Genomic DNA, 6,467 nt, shown 5'->3' with positions numbered 1-6,467 from the left:
TTTTATTACCTTGGTGCTGGTATATGAAATGATGTTCATGATTTAGAAACGAATATCATTATGCTCATCTATATCTACATCAAACTCCGCAAGGCGCCTAATGGGGTGTGGCGGAGGGTACTTCTGGAATCACAAACTGATCCTCCTACCTTGTTCCATTCGCGAATGCTGCATGGGAACAATGACTATCGATAAGCCTCTGTATTGGCTCTAATATCTCGAATTTTCTCTTCGTGGTCATTACGCGAGGTGTATGTGGGGGGCAAGTAATATGTTGTCCGACTTTTCCTGGAACGTGCTCTCTCTAAATTTGAGTTGTAAACATCTCCGTGATACACAACGTAACTCTTGTAACGACTGCCAATGGAGTTTGTTGAGCGTCTTAGCAACGCTCCTGCGCCGACTAAACGATCCCATGATGAAAACGTTGCCCTTCGTTAGATCTTCTCTCTCTCTCTCTCTCTCTTCTATCAGTCCTATTTGGTAAGAATCTCCTATAAATGAACAATACTCAAGAATCGGTCGAACAAGCGCCTTCTAAGCCACTTCCTTCGTGAATGAGTTAGATTTCCTTAAGATTCTTCCTAAGAATCTGGCATCTGCTTCTCCTGATACTGTATTTGTTTTATGTACCCAAGCCACTTAAAGTGGCTCTGGATAGCTGCTCGTAGAGATTTTACGGTTCAAATAGCTCTAAGCACTATGGGACTTAACAACTGAGGTCATCAGTCCCCTAGATTTAGAATTACTTAAACCTGACTAACCTCAGGACATCACACACATCCATGCCCGAGGCAGGATTCGAACCTGCATCGCGGTTCCGGACTGAAGCGCCTAGAACCGGTTATTTTACGGTACATAGTTTCTCATCAATAGCGTAGTTGTACAGTAGCGGCTTTTTTTCCCTATGTATGCGCAGTATGTTTCATTTAATTACGCACAGGTCAGTTGTCAGAGCCTGCAGGTGATTCTGCAAATCGATACTGCCTTCTGGCATTGCTACTTTGTTACAGACAACCGCGTCATCTGTGAACAGTCTTAAAGAGCATCCGACGCTTTCTACTTGATCTTTTATATCTGATCTGTATGCAATAACGGGCCTATCACACTTCTTTGGGGCACTCTGTCATTTAGTTCCATTAAGAGTGACGCACTGAGTTCTATCTGCTTGGACGTCTTGAACCCAATTGCATATCTCGTCCGATACTCGATAAGCTCGTATTTTTTTTAACTAAACGGGAATGCGGGACAGTGTCAAATGTCTTGCTGAAGTGAAAGAACACGGCATCAACTATTCGCCGAAGTCTATAGCGCTATGGGTCTCAGGGAGGAACAGAGCAAGCTGAGTTTCGAAAGATCTCTGTTTGCGAAATCCATGTTGATTCTTATAACGGAGATTTTCTTTCCTCAAAAGCGTCACAATTCTTGAGCATAAAACGTGTTCCACAGATGTACAGCAGAGTGGCGTCAACGAATACGTCTATAATTGTGTGCAACTGTCCTGCGGACCTTATAGAAAACGGGAATGAGCTGCGCTTTTTACTAGTCGCTAGGTACCCTTTGTTGCCACAGCGATCTACGATAAATTGCTGCTGGAAGGGGAGAACGTTCTTTCACATAATTTTTATAGAGTCTTGTAGGTATCTTATGTGATCCAGGTGCCCTTCCACTACTAAGCTTTTCTACTCCGCGATCGGTTATCTCAATATCTGTCATTTCGGTGTTCGTACGATGACTGAAGGGAGGGATTGCGTTACGATCTACCGCGGTGAAACAATTTCGGAAGATCCAATTTTGAACTTCAGCCTTCTCTCTGTTACCTTCCGTTTCGGTTCAGTATGGGCTCTGACTGAATGAGTAGATGATTTCGAGCCTCTTACTGATTTTACATGAGACCAAACCCTCTTAGGGTTTTAACTCAGATCAGTTGACAAAACTTTACTTTCAAAGTCATTGAACGCCTCTCTCATTGCTCTTCTTACGCTTATTTTCTCTTCGTTCAGTTTTTGTTTGTCAACTAGGTTTCGACTTTTCTTGAATCAGAGGTGAAGCGTTCTTTGTTTACAGAGCAGTTTTCTAAAACGGCATTTAAACCACGGCGGATCTTTCCCATTCCTTCAGACCTAGTTCGGAAGGCGTATTGAACGATGCTTCCGAATTTTTTTCCATTTGTGCTCCACATCTTCGTCCTCATCACAGATTCTAACTACTCAGATATTGCGCAATTTGTATCCAGTCACTCTTGCTAAGCAAAAACACCTTCCTAACTTTCGCTGCCTCTTAATGTCTGTTTTATCCTTGGTTGTGCCTCCGGCTCTCGTTTCTCGTGTTAACAACACAGCAGGGGCGCGGTAGAGCATATACCCTCCCTTCATGGCTGTTGGGCCTGGTAGTGTAGGATACAACAGAGTGAACGCTAATTCAGGAGGAATCATATTCACACATCTAAATTTAGGGGCCAATGCTTCATGCTGTATACGTAGCCACAGGGTACACAACAATATCACTCGAAGTCGCCACCAAATAAACACTCCTTATGCCAGGCGCTTCAAAGTGACAAGCAGTCGTCTGGATGGCGCTCACATACTGGAGCTAATTTATGCTTCTGCTACGGGTCCTTCAAAGGCGTCAGATCTATCCGTCTATAGTGATGTCAGTCGCCACAGAGGGCATTGATACCAGGAACTTATTTCTGCTTTCGCCAGAGAGATCGGAAGATGCGAGATGATTCCACCGGTCCCGGATAAATGGAGACCCTTGGCCACACTCGACCAGTTCCTGCCGCACTCCTTTAGTTTTACAGTTCTTCGCCTCTGATAAGCCAGTCTACAGCTTCAGCCAATGCTAATCATCTGTTTGCCGCTATAAATGAGACGTCATAGCCCAGTTAAACGCCTAGTGTCGATCCAGAATCAAACTTTTAGACACAGCAGTCTTTACTGAATAACGATATATTAGATAGTTCACTCCTCAGTTTGTAAGATCAGTTAGAGTAAAGAACTTGAAGTCCAGTGCCACATACCTTCAACACTAAAAACTGAGTATTCTCTATGATGATCTTAATAAACGTTTATTATATGTTTCATACTGTGTTGTTCGCATTAACTGTTTTAGAGATAACATCCTTTTTGCAGAGTGCAAATAAGCTACCTTGTTCCGCAACTAATTTTCTGTGCTTGGGGTTCGCTTCCTTCTACCTTGTGTGTTTGGCAATAGACTTGGTTTAGTAGATACAACACTACATGTTACTAAAATCCTTTCTTGCAAATGCTGGGATGGGTTCTCCCCATCCTATAACTGTCCCTCTGAGTCGTGCTTCGTTCTTACGGTGTAGAAGCGGCGTTAACCTCTAATCTTCCTTTTCTGTGACACTTAAGACAAGTTGGAACGCCCTATCCCGACAATTTTAAATTTAGTGACTTGGCTTCCCTGTATATCAGGAATCACTGTAGCCATTGACATGAAACTTTTACGGGACATTAAACTGTGTACTTATATGGATATAGTGTCTGTTCTTTCGGATATGTCCGAAAGAACAGACACCATTGATGACCTGCAGCCGTCTAGAACGAAATTAGAATTATATTAATAGCTTCAGCTGCTGACGGGCGTTGATACATATCAACGGGGACAGGTGAAAATGTGTGCCCCGACCGTGATTCGAACCCGGGATCTCCTGCTTACATGGCAGACGCTCTATCCATCTGAGCCACCGAGGGCAAGAGGGCAGCATGACTGCAGGGACTACCTCGCGCAAGCACAGCATGACTGCAGGGACTACCTCGCGCAAGCCTCCCGTGAGACCCACATTCTCACCTTGTATGTCCACACACTACATACGTAGTGTCCCACCCCAACACACTCATTACTCGTGGAAGACATTCTTACCAAGTCCCGTAAGAGTTCGGGGACTCTTACAGGACTTGGTAAGAATGTCTTCCACGAGTAATGAGTGTGTTGGGGTGGGACACTACGTATGTAGTGTGTGGACATACAAGGTGAGAATGTGGGTCTCACGGGGGGCGTGCGCGAGATAGTCCCTGCAGTCGCACTAACCTCTGTGCCCTCGGTGGCTCAGATGGATGCCGGCACGGTAGCTCAGCGTGCTCGGTCAGAGGGTTAGCAATCCTGTGTAATAAAAAAACTGAGTGAACGCATCAACAAAGAACCTGAACGGGTGTTATCGGACGTCCACCCCGAGCAAATTCAACGAACAATATAGAACAAAATGAGAAAAAAAAGATGGATAGGGAGTCTGCCATGTAATCAGGAGATCCTGGGTTCGAGTCTCGGTCGGGGCACACATTTTAACCTGTCCCCGTTGATATATATCAACGCCCGTCAGCAGCTGAAGGTACTAATATAATTCTAATTTCATTAAACTGTGTGTTCTGAGTCTACTGAACTACAACAATTGCATTTCAGCCACTGCTTTCGGAAATACAATTTTTCATTACACAGTTAAAATTTTGTAAACTTTTTTGTACGTTATCCTAAATAATTTTAATTGTACATAACATTATGTTCTTCTTTTAGTTCAGTAGACTCAGGATATGTATGTTATTACTCCCTGAAAATTTGAATACTCTACTGGAAGTGATTTCTGAGATTTAGTGAAAAATACAACAGAAAATGTAAATTTTCAGGAACGGCTTCTAAAGTTTCAAAAGACTTTAACTCACTTAATATATCCTTATTTTTTTAATTTTTAGTCACTCAGAAGCACCCTGCACCATACTGTATGTCATCCTCTTGGTCTTTTTCGAAGTTTTTTTCTTCTTTCTGGACTCCTTAGTGGCCAAGTGCGCTGCATACTCTACTTTATCGATGCAAACCTTGTCCATCCGTTCAAGTTCTCTGCTGCACTTTGCTCCAGGATTAATTCTCATATGCTGTAGCACTTTCGCGCCATCAATTATGCCATCATTAAAAGCAATAACAGCATCACTGACCATCCACTTTAGTGTCTTCATTCCAACAAAAACATTTTTTGGTAAGCGAGTCCATATATACGATCATTGAACGACTCGAATTTTGAGTCTGACGATGCAGGCACTTCTTCAGTAATTCAGTATTTGCCAGGTCTCTGTAAATAGGTTTTATGATATCCATGACTGCTGCATATCCATGACGGCTGCTGGGATGGAATGTTTATGGCTGTATGAACTGTCTAAGTACTGGGAATTGCGGTAATTGCACCATGAATGAGGTCCAGGAGGGCAAAGGTGGTTTACTGGTTTTTCATCAGTTGACAGTCTGTGGAAGAAGGTAGCGCATACTGCCTGCTTCATTTTCAACAAATCCTCAGTATTATTTCTAATGTCCATCCCATAATACTGCTGTAGTTCACAATCATTTTGTCTGTCAGCCTGTCTCTTATGGTTTTACCATCAGAAAGTTTCTTGTCTTCAACTTCCTCAGCCTGGTGCCCATTCTCTTCTGGACATGACCAACACACTCCAGTTTTGTGATAATCTTCTCACCATAAGGCTGAGCGGCTACTACACTGTTATATGCTTTTGAGTCTCCATCACCTAAGAACTTAGTGTAACACACTCCCCTTTCGTTCACAGATCGACTAAAAATTTCAATAGTTGCAGAGGCCTCCATACCACCACTTGTTCCTTCATAATTTATGTCACAGATATGCCCTTCTTCAATCTCTGATTAAGACGTACAAAAATGTTTGGTTAAAATCTGGAAATCTATTACCTTTCCAGTATCCACATTTGTCACCGTAGCAACAGAATTCTTAGAACAGTAGCCACACTTCTGACAAGACACTGAGTCTTGTTGGGACACGTCTAAGTGCCACCACAAGCTACTGGTATGTCAGTCATACCATCATTTATTTCAACAGCTTCGTTTGCAGCACCCTTCTTTGACAAATATGCAACAGATTCCACAGCAGCTCCAATAAATTCTTCATACTTGTCGATTTTACAAGGTGGGTGTGGCATATTTATCACGGCACACATTGTTTCTGCTGCAGTGTGTCCTTTGCCAAAAGCTCTCAATCCATAAAACCACCTAACATTTACTTCAAAATAATTATCTTTACACTTATCAGAATTCCAAAATGAATGAGTATATTTACAACTGGCAAAATTAATGATAAGTTTCCTGGCTAGTCCATTTGATACCTCATGTCTTCATGTAAACTAACTGGCCCTCCACATATTTTACAACACACACATTCATCTAACACCCTTGTTAGGCTGTGTAAATCTATCAGAATATAACCTAACCTTTCATTTACATCACTTTAGTTTTGAGAAACTGTGTATAAAAACGTTTTATTTTAATCTTCCAAGCATTAATGGGCGTTTCTCTAGATACTGACGAGTTTTCCTGTGCGTAAGCACATGTTGAACAGAATGTTTCCCTTTATTCGAAAGCCTGTTACAGTGAAACCCACGTTTCTTAAAAACACTTCGTTTTGGCGTCATTCTTTACTTTTTGAGAGA

The 6,467-nt window shown here is 42.3% G+C and overlaps 1 non-coding gene across 1 annotated transcript; it reads right to left on the bottom strand.

Annotated features, from left to right (window-relative positions):
- Positions 1–3,645: 3,645 nt before the first annotated feature.
- Trnat-ugu (transfer RNA threonine (anticodon UGU)) lies at positions 3,646–3,720 on the bottom strand. The gene has a single exon. It is a non-coding gene; the product is annotated as a tRNA-Thr (tRNA).
- Positions 3,721–6,467: the final 2,747 nt, after the last annotated feature.

This window comes from Schistocerca cancellata, chromosome 3, assembly GCF_023864275.1.
Source record: "Schistocerca cancellata isolate TAMUIC-IGC-003103 chromosome 3, iqSchCanc2.1, whole genome shotgun sequence".
NCBI classification, from domain to species: Eukaryota; Metazoa; Arthropoda; class Insecta; order Orthoptera; family Acrididae; genus Schistocerca; species Schistocerca cancellata.
This window is presented reverse-complemented; position numbering and strand designations above follow the sequence as displayed.